Here is a 14,680-nt window from a genome sequence, read left to right on the forward strand (position 1 = left end):
GAACTATTTATAATCATTCAACCATGATAATCACTACTGTTTTTAGTTTTTATAAAAGTTATCTTTCAACATATGTATGGTTATGTTTATTTTTAATCAAATTATAATGAAATAATTTTTTCATCTTTCTTTTTTCCCATGTTTTTAAAATTTTTTTCAAAAACATGATTTTTAATCTCTGAAAAATACATTAATACATGTTTAATAGCTTATGAGATACATTCTGTTATCTAACTAATATTAAATTTGTTCCTGAAGAGCTTTCAAAAGTAAGTTTCTGTACCTGGCTTAGAATAGTGCTTATACACTCACATTTCAATAATTCATAATTTATTGTAGAATTTTCCAATGATACATTTTCTACTAAGAATAATAAGAAAAGAAAGAGAAGTCCTGACTGCTAGAATTATTTCAGTATAATATACATGTACAAACCAGAATCTTATATGTCAAAAAGATGAGCAGATTTAAAGATAGTGGGCTCATTTATATTCTTCTCCCTGTACTATCACTTTGCTGGATAAGCCAAACACACCATAGCACATTTGCTATAAAATATTAAAATGGCCATGTGAAATGCTTACTTGCTGGGAGGACCATAGGCTTCATAAACATTTGAAGATACTTGCTTTGTAGGTTTTGTATTGCAATGCAACTGATGACGGCAAAGAACACATATCTATTTTCTAAAAGTAAAGTTTTCTTTCTTCCCTCAACTGTCCATTGGCATCAACTCATAAAGTTCCCTTATTTATCTACCTTCATATGACTTGAGAATACAGGACCAAGGAGTTTCTTACTTCTAAAGATGATAATTTTTGATGCTAACCTCAGTGAGGCTGGTTGTGGAGCTGAATCAGTTAGGGATTGCTTTAGGAGTTGTTCTTACAGGTCACAGCTGTCAGCATCTCATCTATATATTTAGTGTAAAATCCTGCCTCCTCTCACTTGCTTTCTTTTTACATTTTAGTTTCTGCAAAATACACAAGAAAAACTCCTTTCTCCTATATACTGAAAAATTCTGGAATTAGTTTGTAATTTTAATGCTATGCTCAGGAGTTGGAATATGAAACTGGGGAGATTCCTTTTCTTCTTCTTTTTATTTATTTATTTATTTTTAGACAGGGTTTCTGTCAGCCAGGCTAGAGCCCAGTGGTGAAGCCATGGCTCACTGCAGCCTCAAACTCCCTCGTCTCAAGCAGTCCCCCTACCTCAGCCTCCCAAGTAGCTGAAATACAGGTATGTGCCACCACAACCAGCTAATTTTCAAATTTTTTGCAGAGATGAGGTCTCACCATGTTGCCCAATGGTCTCGAACTCCTGGCCTCAAACAGTCTTCCTATCTTGGTCTCTCGAAGCACTGAGATTACAGGTGTGAGCCACCACACCAAGAAGATTTTTGAAAAACACTTAAGAATAGGATTTCTCAAATTTAGTGCTTCTGAAATTTTGGACTGGAAAATTCTTTGTTGTAGTTCTGCCCTGTACACTCTATGTGTTTAGCAGCATCCCTGTCCCTGGTCTCTTCCCACTTCTGGAGTAGCCCTCCAGTAGTAATAACCAAAATCAAAACAAAAACAGAAACAGAAACAAAAACAAAAACAAAACAAAACAAAAACCTACATTCATTGCCAAGTGTTCCCACAGGATTCAAAACTTTTCTGGTTGAGAACCACTGCTCTTAATTCTGCCCATGACTCTCCTCCAGCCTATACTTTTTAGCATTTTCTCCAGAGACCAAGTAAACACTGTAATTATTTCTGCTATAGTATTTTACAGGATTGTTATTCCTTTAGATTGACTTTACACAGAGACTGGACTTTATTGGGTGCCAGTTATATTTAGTATACTGCCATGTAGACCTTGATTTTCAAATTAATGAGTTGATACGTAACATCTATCTCTCTTTTGGCTGTTAGCAACAGCTGGGCAAAGAGGAAGAAAAAAGAGGGTGAGAGAACTGAAGGTTAGTAGATACTGGTTTAAATCCTCCAATTTCTCAATTATTAGAAGAAGCTAGTTGTATTTATAGGTTTTGACAGCTCTAACATCGGGTAATAGTTCAGGTGATTATAGTATATTTGATTATACTATAGTTTTATTACAAACACTGTAACACAAAGAAATGATTTTCTCAGTGTTGCCTATGTGAGGTAAGAATAGTTCTAAATAAAGAAAAATAATGTCTATGGTAGGAAAGTCAAGAGTTGGGAGGAAATTTTGTGGACAGGAAATCACTTATTAGTAAGAGTGCTTAGAAACCTTTCAGTTATTGAAGATTTGATACGTTGACCTAAACTCTGTTCTTACCTCCATCTTATCGGAAGTTATCAACTCAGTCTTTTGTGTATTCCTTTTCCTACATCAATGTATCTCAAATTTGACCATTAAGCTCAAAGTAGAATAAGATTCATTCTGTGGGTTTCTATTTCTGTAGAATAAAAGATATGCCTGTCAATATTGGGGAATTGCATGGGTGTTAGCACAAAGAGAAAGGGAAGTTTTCTGTCTTTAATATGTATAGTCAGGACCCAAGCTTCAAGAATTATGAATGCCCTTATTCTCCTCTTCACTTGTCACCAATTGATGGCAGCAGATTTAACAAGTAGGCCAAACACCTCAGGAGCATTTTAAAAGCTATTTTGTTATTCCAGGATTTCGGGCAAGAATCCCTGTGGACTTGCAAGATCAGGAAGGAGAAAAGTGGTCTGAAGTCATAGAGGATGGGTGTTGTAAACTGTCACTGTTAAATCTAAGATCCGTACTTCATTTAGACATAGAGTTTGAAAGCTTTTTTACATCATGACAAAAACATGTTTCCTATACATTAAGTGTCTGTCGATGAAGAGTGTTGAATGCAGATGCGATTCTGACCCTTGTTTGGGCTTTCTAATGACTACAGCACAATTGGAAGAAGGAGGTGAAAACAACTCAGAACTTTCTATTTATAATTTTAGAGACATGAGGAACATAAAAACCCTTTAACATTGTCTTATAATTTAGTAAATGATTTAATTAAAGGAATTTGTTTTCTTTTAAAATAATTTTCATGTTATAGTTTCCCTGCATCTTTAAAATGCAGAGAGATATTCTGCAGGTTCTGAAAAGTACTCTTGGTCAAGGGAAGAATAATAATTATTTTTTATATTGGAGCATTAGTGATTCAGAGTTTTGCAATCATTCAGGGAACAACATAGGATTAGCAAGATATGAATTCAGCAGGGGATTAAGCAGAAAACCTAATCACTTGCCAGAGTTGAATGAATCTTGAATCTTTCTGGAGGTTGAAAAATATTTGATTAACTCATTAAAAATTATTTTCAGCCCTTGCAGATGTTTCCCAAGAGGAAGCATTATGATTCCATTATAAGCTAGAGTCTCTATGTTAGAAATTCTATTTTGTTATCCTGTTAGCCAGGTGCCTACTATCATAGGTATCAAATATTTCTTGTTGGGAAGGTTTGGATACAACAAGCAAACAATCTAAATTCCAATAACTACAGTATCTGGCAAGAAGAATTATCAAGTTAGACAGAAGGAGATCATGAATGATAGACAAAATATTTCATTCTTTTCTTTTTTCCAAAATGGAAATTGTTAATTTACTCTAAGAATTAGAAAAGTATTTTATTCTCATTGTAAACAATTAATTCATTACAGAAAAAATAGAATAAGGTGTATAAAAATGGGCTGTTTTACATAAAGTTAGACATGCTTAACAAGTTGGTTTCTAAAAATACAGACAAGTAAATATTAATTAAAAAACTGAGGGTCCCAATATACATTCTTAGTTGCTACCTTCTTTTTTTAACCAAATAATTTTTCTAAATACCTCTTCAGGCTTATAGATTTACACAATTGTTGTAAATCATGGGATATTTTGTCATTGATCGAATACATAACGATATACCATAGTGTTTAAATGCATGCATTTTGGAGTCAGATAAACCCAAATTTGAGTCTGGACTCTGCTAATTAAAAACTAGATATTCTTGCATTTAGCTTTATCGCTTTAAGTCACAGTCTGTCGTTTATGTATCTGTTTTGTTTGATTGTTTTTAACTGCAGAAGAAGACAAGAGAGATAATAGCAATAACACCTAATTTGTATGTTTTTTATTGTGAGGATGGAATGAGATAAATAAGTGCCATGAATAGTGTGCCCAATATTTGACTCATTGCATGGGCTCAACAAATGTTACGTATTATCATTGTCATAATTCATTTAGCTAATCCTCTATTGCTTAATGTTTGGATTGTTTTCTATTTTCTCTGTTCTAATACTTTGAAGAATCCCTGTGAAATCAAATTTATGAAGTCATTATTTCTCTAGAATCAATCATTGAAAGTGAATTCCAAGGTGTCAGGATTTTTTTTTTGTTTTTAGAATTTTTATTATTTAGCCAAATTTTCTGCATCCTATAAAGGTGAAAAAATTAAAAATCCTATTAGCATTATAGGAGAGAAGGATTTGTTTTACTCCATTTGAACAGTTAAGATGGTAATTTTTTGATGATGAGCTGTGTAGGTGAGAAAAATCTTCAGACCATGTAAAAGGACATTTCAAGCCACTGAAATACTCCTTTAATGGCCTTAAAAGATTTTGAAATCCCTTTGAAAACATTTAAAAACACAACAAAAGTCATGCTCCTTGCTAAACAATTTCCAGAGAAACGGACATTTTATATCCCTCCAACAAAATAATCATTTTTACAATTCAGTAGTGCTATTTTGAGTTCTGTTACTGAATTGAATATAATAATTCTAATGTTTGTAAAGAAAAGCTATATCCCTTACAAGGGTCTATGAATATCACAGTGGTGCAAGGCTTGCAGCAGAAAGAGAAGAAATTGGAACCAGATGAAATTGGGCTCATATTCTGGGCTAATATGTATTTATTAGTTGTGCAAACATTAAAAGCACTATCAAATATTTCTGATATCTCATATACTCATCCCTACGTAAAGATAATTACACCCTCATGAACATTTCTTTACATTTGCTGATTCAATAGCTCTCCTCTGTTTTTTAACAGAACTCCTCTTTCTTTGGGAAAGTGCTCCTTCCCACTTAACATGGTCTCCAAGGGTCTGTCTATTGCCATACTCTTCTAGTCCAGGGGTATAGAATTTTTCATGTCACTTAGATTTCATTAATCTTAGTGTCTATCTCCCTAGCCACAAAGTTTCTCACAGTGATGGTACATGGCTCAAGCCAGGCCAACCAGCATTCTCCTAGTTTTTCAGATGATTTAAGCCTATAACTCCAAGTTGTCCTTTCTATTCTGCAGTGTAAGAAATAAGGAATAATGCTACATCATGAAGAGAAAGAGAGGTTGAGGAAGACAGAAACAAAAGTTTCTGAGACTCACATTCTTTAAGGGGTATTAACATTCCTAGAATTCTCAACTATATGAGGCTCTCAATGCTCATTTATGTTTAAAACACTGTCTTCATCTGTTTTCTGTTGCTTATTTCAGAATACCTGAAACTAGGTAATTTATAGGTTAAAGGGATTTATTTCTTATGGAGGCAGAAATGTGGTCAAGGGGCTACATTTGATGAGGGCCTTATTGCTGGAAGACAAGAAAATTAGCCAAAAATTTGACTGTCTTCTCCATAGACAGTCCTGAGGTGACACAGGGCATCACATGGTGAGGGGACTGAGTGTGCTAACATGCTATGCTCAGTTCTCTCTTTTTCTTCTTATAAATCCACCATGATAAACCATTAATCCACTAATGCTTTAAATCATTAATCCATAAGTGGATTGATCCATTCATGAAGGCAGAGTCCTTATGATCTAATCATCTCTTAAAGATCTTATTTCTCAATACTGCCACATTGGGGATTAAGTTTCAACATGAGTTTAGAGGGAACATTGAAACCATAGCACATGGCTTGTGTTATGACTTTGTCACTTGCAACATAAAGGGTCTTAGTAAAAAAATCTATCCCATGGGGTGCTGTATGTGTTGATTGAGATATAGTATTTAAAGTAGCCAGCATAGGACCTTCCATATAAAAGTCCCTTTCTTTTCTTATTAAAATTCTTATTTATTTTTAACAGCTGTCAATGTCCAACGAGAATGTGGGTGTAGGATGGAGAACAAATAGTTCAGCACCCTTCCTTTAAGTTCTTTCTATAACTCTCAGATGGCTTAGAGAACAATTAAATGTTGACTTGACTTGGTAAGAAAATCTAATCTTTATTTTCCCCTCCTCAATTCTCAATTATTCAGCAATTAAAGCTTTACTACTTTCATATTATATCCTGGCAATGTTAAGTATACTTAGAATTTAAAGAAAAGGCTGGACTTGTGTAGAAATATTCATTTAAGAAACCAAAGGAACAATAACTACAAGTGACAGCAAAGGGAAGTTGAATGATATAACTAAATTCCCCTAGAATTCCAGTGCTGATGCTGCCCTTAGTGGGATGATCTCAACAAACCTCATTTAACCTCCCTGGACTCCAGTTGTAGAAGGAGAGAATTGATAAATGATCCTTTCTGGTGCCAACACTTAATGTTATGATTTTGTGTAGCAGCAAACCATGTGGACCTTCCAACTTGCTGTGTCATTAAAAGGTTGGTATATTTTCACTCTTCAGACATCCGACAAGATATAATTACAAAAGAACTACATTTCCATGTATTCCTATGGTGATTATAGGTGAATGAAGAAAGGCAACTAAGTCTAGCCAGGAGCTTAGGTTGTGAGTTGCTAAGTGACTTTGGACAAATCACTTCCTTCTTGGGCCTTTATTTGTTTTGATTGAAAACAGTGGTCTTTATTATATTTCTACCAAAGAACCCTCTGCAAATGAAATGACTAGATTCTGCTGGTTCTAACAGGAATGGAGGGTGAAAGCCTCACCCACTCAGACTCTCTCTGTTCCTGGCTAAGGTCTCTGAGTCATCCCACAGAGAGGAGGATCTCTCAGAAATATGTTTTCACAAATAAAGAGTCACTTCCATTATACAATTCCATAACATCATGAGCAAAAAACTGATTTGGCTCATTTTATTCTTGTGTTCTTTATTAGAATAAGGCAGCCTACAAAAAATTTAAATGTAGTACTTTCTCAAAATTGAGCTTAAATAGATTATTTTTAAATGGGGATGTCTAAGAGTATCTTATTATATATTATAATGTCCTAGGTCAAAGTTTTAAAGCTATAATAATCAAAGATTAGTTTTGCTTATTTGTATTTTCTTTTTATTGCTGTTTATACTAAACATTCTCACTTAAGAATCGTTTTTGGAATGAATAACGTATGATGCCATGTTTAGGGTAACCAACAATTCCAGTTTCCCTGGGACTGCCCTGGTTTTAGTGCTGAAAGTCCCTCATCCCAGGAAATTTTTTAGTTCTGGGATAACCGGAAGAGTAGGTCACAATTATCAATCATCTTGTTGGACTAGAAGGCAATTTTTGAAAATTGATTGACCACATTGTAATTGAAACATAATGAAGGTGATGACCCAAAGAAAAAAAAAGGGATATGTACCCTCTTCTGGCTGAACCTGGCACATGAGCCAAACCCACTCATTCTGTCTTACTGCTGGGCTGCACCTCTATCTTGCACTCTGCTCTGGGCTCACCCTCAGGGCATTGGGTACCATCACAAGTCCTAGGATTCTTCTGCCTAGGACTCATCCACTTCTACTTGCCTGTATTATGGTCGAGGCAAAACTGTAATTCTGGATTAATTTTCCATTGCTGCTGCCACAATTACACCAAATGTAGTTGCTTAAAACAGTGCAAAGGTATTATCTTACCATTCCAGGGATCAGAGGTTTATCATGGACACCACAGGGTTAAAATCAAGGTGTTAGCAGGGCTGCATTCCTTCTGGAGGCTCTAGGAAAGGCTCTGCCCTCTTACATTCACCAGCTTCTTGATATCACCTGTTATTTCTGACTTGTGGTGTCCTACTCCATCTTGAAAGCCAGCACTGTTGCATCTCTCTGTGTCTTTCTTCCATGGTCACCTTTCCCTTCTACTTCCCTCTTTCCCCTTTAAGAACTCTTGTAACTATTACATTGGACCTACCTGGATAATCCCAGGTAAACTTCCTATTTTAAGGTCAACTGATTAGGAACCTTAATTTCATCTACAACCTTAATGCCTCTATGCTATATAGTATAATATATTCACAGGCTCCACGGGATTAGAATGTGGATATGTTTGAGGGCGCCATTAATCTGCTTACCACACTATGTATCAAATTATTTAATGCTCACTTGTTAAGATTAGGAAGCAAGGTTTACAGTTATCACTGAGATCAACCCACAATACTTGGTATATATTTAGGAAAATTAAATAATTTATCTTTCAAACCAGAATACTTTTTTTTTTTTTCTTTTTTTGAGATGTAGTCTCACTCTGTCACCCGGGCTGGAGTGCAATGGCGTGATCTCGGCTCACTGCACCCTCTGCCTCCCAGGTTCAAGCAATTCTCCTGCCTCAGCTTCCCAAGTAGCTGGGACTATAACCATGCCTGGGTAGTTCTTTTGCCTTAGTAGAGACGAAGTGGCACCATGCTGGCCACGCTGGTCTCAAATTCCTGACCTCAGGTGATCCACCTGCCTCGGCCTCCCAAAGTGCTGGGATTACAGGCGTGAGCCACCTCGCCCAGCCCGAATACTTTTTGGAGTGAAAGAGGTACTCTTAGTAATTCCTACAAGAAGGTAGACATAAATTGTTCTAGTCCAGGAAAAGTAGGACACTGCATATAACATTCCACAAATATATGTTGAACTTAATATAGTTTATAGATCTTTCATCAAATAATCAGTTACATGCTAGGTGGCTTGAGAATCCAGGAGATACACTCTGTTGGGCAGAAATGATTCCTGAATGAAAAACTGTAAGTGAGATAAATTTTGTGATATACTTTATAAAGCATAGTTTAGAGAAGACAGAGTATCAATGAAGGCTGATGTTTACTAGAAAGTCACACGGAAGAGTTGGGAAACTGAAAATAACATAATAGTACAGCAAAATTTAAATAAAAATGCTGATAATTTCCCACAAATTAAATCACATTCCATTTTCTTCTAGCCATATTCAAATACATAAATATTACAAGGCTGATGATAGTATTTTGTGTCCTGCTTTCTTTACTGAAAATATAAGCGTCTTCATGTTCTGTCATGATTTTCATAATTATTTCAACAACGATTACATAGTCTCTAGTTGAACAATATTGATGTGGCTTCCAAAATTCACCAAGCATAAATGATACTGAAAAACATCTGAACCATGGCTCTTCATTTTTTAATGCTGGCCATATTATTAATCCAGTTTCAGAAGTGAGTAGATGGATGTCCTTTAGGTAAATTGAAGTATGGTTGCCTGGGGAAGTCAAAGGAACAAAATGAGACCATATGCAGGTCTGTAGTGGCTGAATGATGGCTCCCCAAAGATGTCAACGTCCTAATTCCCAAACTGTGGATGTGACCATATATGGCCAAAAAGACTTTGCAGACATAATTAAATTAAGGATCTTGAGATAGGGAGATTATCATAAATTATCTGGGTGGGCCCAATGTAGTCACAAGTCTCCTTAGAAACTGGAGGCAGGGGAGTCAGTCCAAGGAAATGATGTGATTTCAGGGGCAGAGTCTGTTAACAGAATGTGACAACACTGTGCAGCCGCCTTTGAAGATGGACAAAGGGGGCACTAGCCAAGAAATGCACATGACTCCTAGAAATTGGCAAAGGCAAGGAAATGAATTCTCCTCTAGAGCCTTCAGAAGGAAAAAGCCTGTTAGCATCTTTTTGGCCCAGTGAGACTGATTTTAGACTTCTCACACCTAGAACTATGAAACAATAAATTTTTGTTGCTTTAAGCCACTAAGTTTGTGGTAACGTACCATAGTGGCAACTGGAAACTAATAAAAGGCCATATGCCAGGCCATAGAGTTAGGAATGAGAATGGCATCATTTGGATATTGAAGAGCAGCCCTCTCTGAGCAGAGTATTCACATTGAAGAAGTGGTTACACAGAAGGTAAAGGTGAGGTGGAAGCAGTGGGTGAATATTTGGCAACAGACTGATGGTCTCAAGTCCAAACTCTGCTATAAACTCAAGTAACTTAATAAGTTGTTTTGCAAAAGAGGAAAAATGCAATTAACCTTCTGGACATTTTTGAAAATTAGAATATTACAATAGTTAAAAGCATGGATCTTGTAGCTTTAGCAAGCTTAGCTCAAGTCCTTTGGTTCAACTGTCAATTACTAATTATGTGGATTTGACTGTGTTACTTACCTCTCAAAGTTATTTCCACATTTCTAAAATAATGTTACTAATTGAGCCTCCTTCATGTGGTTGTTAGGAAGATTGTATGTAGATAGTGCAATATCATGTATGCAGTGCAATATATAAATGTGTATATTGAATCGATGGTCAATACATGCCAAGTCCCAACATCTGGGAGTGTGCACAAGTGTTCATTCATTTATTCAGGAGTTATTTATTAAATTTCCACCCTGTATTAGGCACTTTAAAAGGTCTCAGGCTGCAATGAGACATAATAGACAGGTCCCCTGCCCTTGTGGAACATATGTAATGGTTTCCTTTCTTTCTTTTTTGAAAATGAGTGAGATTTTCAGCATTTTCCAATGATCTCACCTTACTGAAGTCACTACTTCAATCTGAAGTGAGAAGCTCTTCTAAGATAAATTTTATTTATGGTTTTGGGGAGCTGTCACGGTAACAAGCCACCCTTTTAGGCTGCATGGTGTCGCTGCTCCTTGATAATATAACTACCACCTCCAGTTGGCACTAGGTTAATGACATATTAGAGAAAATGACTTTCAAGAATTTCTCATTTATGATGTAAGCCAGAAAAAAGTATTTCCTTTGCTGAAGTTCCTGGCACTTCCCTAAAACACTTAATAATTAACCTTTCTTACAAAAAATAACGTGGCAGTTAGAAAAGCACAGAGATATTTATTTTCACTCCCCATAGGACTGAGAAAGGTAGTGATCAGGCTGGCCTGAAGAGATCATACTGTTATAATGAAAGAAGGCTCAACTAGTAGGGGGTATAATAAATGTAAGCCCGAAGTAAATGAATCATTATAAAATATACACTCCATCTCCACAATGAGTCTATTTCATTAAAATAATCTCTGGAATAATGTCGTCCTCTCTTGGCTTTCTCCTACTGTGAATCTATCCATGATTTCACCATTACAAATCTTGTACCCTGAGGACATATTTGTAATAAGAATGAAGGGTTTGGTTATTTGCTTTTAATAACTATGCCTCTCAAATCCTCCTTAATGCAGCAGAGATTCTGTTTGGAAGAACATGCCAGAATTATTGAAGGATCAATCAATATTGGCAATTAATCATAATCACAGCTGGTAATCATAGCTGCAATTACCAATTGATTAATTAGGACAGCTCTTGAAATGCCAGCAGAAATTGAGTATCATATTAGATTCAGCCCAATAACCATAAACTTCTACAATTACTTTTCAGCTTACCATTATTTATGTCATATTTCTTTCTATTATTAGCTGCTATATTTATTTATTCATCATTTTATTTGAGCAGGCCAAACTCTTTTACTGTCTTTTTATGGTAGAAATCTATTAAAATATGTTTAAGTCATAGCATTAAATAAATCTAGTGTCAGTACCAAGCAAATATTTGCAAATTTAGGACATCTATTCGCATTGCTTTCCAGGCCAAGAATTATTTTTTTGCCAAAAAATAGAATTCAAATATATTCTCCATATTGTAAATTGGATAACATCAGTACATTAAATTTATGTGTGCGAAGAATTATGTGGTTTATTAACCCACTTTTGCAGGCTTCATAGAAGAAATTTTACACAGCTTTTTTTTTAAATGATAAGCCTATGACCCAGATGAACCAGAACCCCCTAATCTGATCTTCAATTATGACATGCATAAGAATATACATTAAGGAAATTAGGAAAAATCTAATGTAAATAGAGCAGGGGATCTGCTTAAGAAATTCAGCATATGTTCACTTATTTGTTTTAAAATTGTGAATTATATAAAGCCAGTGTAAATCACCACTACTTCACTTATACTTTGATTCAACAAACAGCTTTTAAATACTCACTACGTGCAAAATAACATGCTAGGCACTGAAGGAGATATAGAGAGAAATGAAGCTTGTTTTCTTATCTTGAGTCCATAGTCCAATAAAGGAGATGAGATATGGACCCCTGCATAAGAACAAGAGTCACTCATGCAGATGAACAGAAAGAATAGAATTTTAAAAAGTAAAATATGGAAAAAAGACATTTATCAAGATTTACCATTTTTATAGGCCTTCTGTTTCTTTAAATCTATTTGCAGAATCAAAGATACAGTTTTACTCATCTGCATTTCAAATTTATCTTTATTCAAAGATTTACTCTCTTTTCCAAGTCTCTGTGTTCAAATCCTTCTAATTTGTCAGCATTAATTTGTTATTAACTTGATCTTGTATTTCATTCACAATTTCTTAACTGCTAATTGCAAAAATTGGTGGAATAAAATAATCCTACTTTCATCAGACGCATAAAACCCAGGAACATCTAACCACATATGCTCAACAGATTAAGTTGATAATCATTAAACTGAAGTAAATAATAAACAAATTTTTAGTTGCATATGTTCTATTTTGTTGTTGAGCTTCCAATAGTTAATGAAGAGACATATTTTGTGTGGCTCACACTGTCTGGACTTGTACCATATGTTCATCCATGTGATGAAGGCATGCTATATGTAAGTAACTAATTCTCCCTCAACCCCACTCCATTTGCAGCTAGCTACAAACTGCTGTGCTGTGCAGAAAATGTTCACTCATCTTCAAAGAGGTTAATTCAAACTGTGAAACAGGAGCTGTTGCTAACTAATAGACATTTATGAAGGCTACATTACAGTGGAAATTTTGATAGCATTTTGTATTACATCCATATTAATAGCAAATTACCTTAGCATGGATAATAGCATTTCACAATGAACACCCAAGGCATTAGATACTATTAGTTTTGTCCTCAAAAGCACTGTCTGCTTCTAAAGAAGTGAATTCTGAAAAATGGACGCCATGGGACTCATACATCCTTAGATATTCCAGTGCTCCCAACCCACTCTGAGTTCTATCATTACAGCCTCCAGTCTTCTAAGCCATGCAAATCCCTATGCTCCTGGGAGAGGAGTAATAGGAGTCATACATTGTGTAAGTGCTGCTGATTCAACTCCCATTTCCCTAAATACAACTCAAGGAAATGTCCATTCAGTGAAACAATCTTTCAAAAAGAAAAGGAGAAGTGGCTGTTTTTAAACATCATCTTTTTAACAGATGAGATGTCACAGTCTCCTGGCAAGTGAATACTTCAGTGGCATAGTTCTTTGATTTGTAACAGTTATAAAACAGCTATTCCTAGAGCAGATTTAATTACCAGAGTAAGCAGTTTGGAGGGACTAATTCATATTGCAATGCTTTGGTTGGCACAAAAAATAAGGCTGTCATAACTAGCCCTACCTGCTCCCTCCAAATATGTTGTTGCATATTCCACAGCAAGAGTTCCATTAGGTTATTAACTTCAGATAAAGCCAGAAAAAAAATGATCTGGGTAGACCTTGGCTGACCTGAACAGGTCTGAATTGTGAGTATGATACACACATCAAAGACAGCTAAAGATGGGAGCTGAATATGTTAAGAAAGTTTGAGTGGCCCTGTCAATATGTCATATATTCCAAGTGTCATGGGAAAACACTGTGAGTATTATCTACACATTAAAGCTTTTGATTTTAAAAAATTTATGTTGCAATAAACCAGAACAATTCATAACATCCCTTTAATAGCACATTTATCAATGACATTAATGGTGATAATGATGGTAATAGCACAGCAAGGATGTTGGAGAAAAAATTTACCCCAAAGAGCTGGGAATACAAATTTTATCATTTGAGCCATCATAAAATACTTGTGTAGGCATCTTCCTTTCCTAGTAGAGAACACATAATTCTTAAAGAGCAAAGGCAGAAAAATTCTTGTTATCTCTTTATCCCAACATTTTTTTCCCTGTTTTGCTGAAGGATGGAGTGGATTATAATTCCTCTTTTACAGGTAGTCCCTTTGATGTACAAAGAAGTGCTCTACTCACCTCTTATGAGGCCTTTGACTTTAGAAGAAAAAAGGTGCCTTTATTAAAGTTCAAACTTCACTTTCTGACCATATTGATCTCTCTCTCCTTCTGTCCTCCTAGCTACTGTCTTTCCTTGGCCTAATCCAACTGTAAGCCAGAGGCCAAAGACTTCAACTAAAACAGTCTTCAGGGACCAGTCCCCTTGAGACCTCTACGGCACAGAACAGGATAGAGAAAGGTGAAGAATGGGCCGGGTGCGGTATCTCATGCCTGTAATCCCAGCACTTTGGGAGGGCGAGGCGGGTGGATCACGAGGTCAGGAGATCGACACCATCCTGGCTAACATGGTGAAACCCCGTTTCTACTAAAAATACAAAAAAATTAGCCGGGCATGGTGGCAGGTGCCTGTAGTCCCAGCTACTGAGGAGGCTGAGGCAGGAGAATGGTGTGAACCTGGGAGGTGGAGGTTGCAGTGAGCCAAGATTGTGCCACTGCACTTCAGCCTAGGCAACAGAGCGAGACTCCGTCTCAAAAAAAAGAAAAAGAAAGAAGA

The 14,680-nt window shown here is 35.9% G+C and overlaps 1 long non-coding RNA gene across 1 annotated transcript in view; it reads right to left on the reverse strand.

Moving 5' to 3' along the window:
- Positions 1-14,680, reverse strand: part of LOC107967325 (uncharacterized) — an 83,693-nt gene that overhangs the window by 34,963 nt on the left and 34,050 nt on the right. The window contains exon 7 of the long non-coding RNA XR_001707670.3: positions 2,311-2,431. This is a non-coding gene — a long non-coding RNA (uncharacterized LOC107967325). The remainder of the gene's footprint in view (positions 1-2,310; positions 2,432-14,680) is intronic.

The sequence above is a fragment of the Pan troglodytes genome, chromosome 9 (assembly GCF_028858775.2).
Source record: "Pan troglodytes isolate AG18354 chromosome 9, NHGRI_mPanTro3-v2.0_pri, whole genome shotgun sequence".
Classification (NCBI taxonomy): domain Eukaryota; kingdom Metazoa; phylum Chordata; class Mammalia; order Primates; family Hominidae; genus Pan; species Pan troglodytes.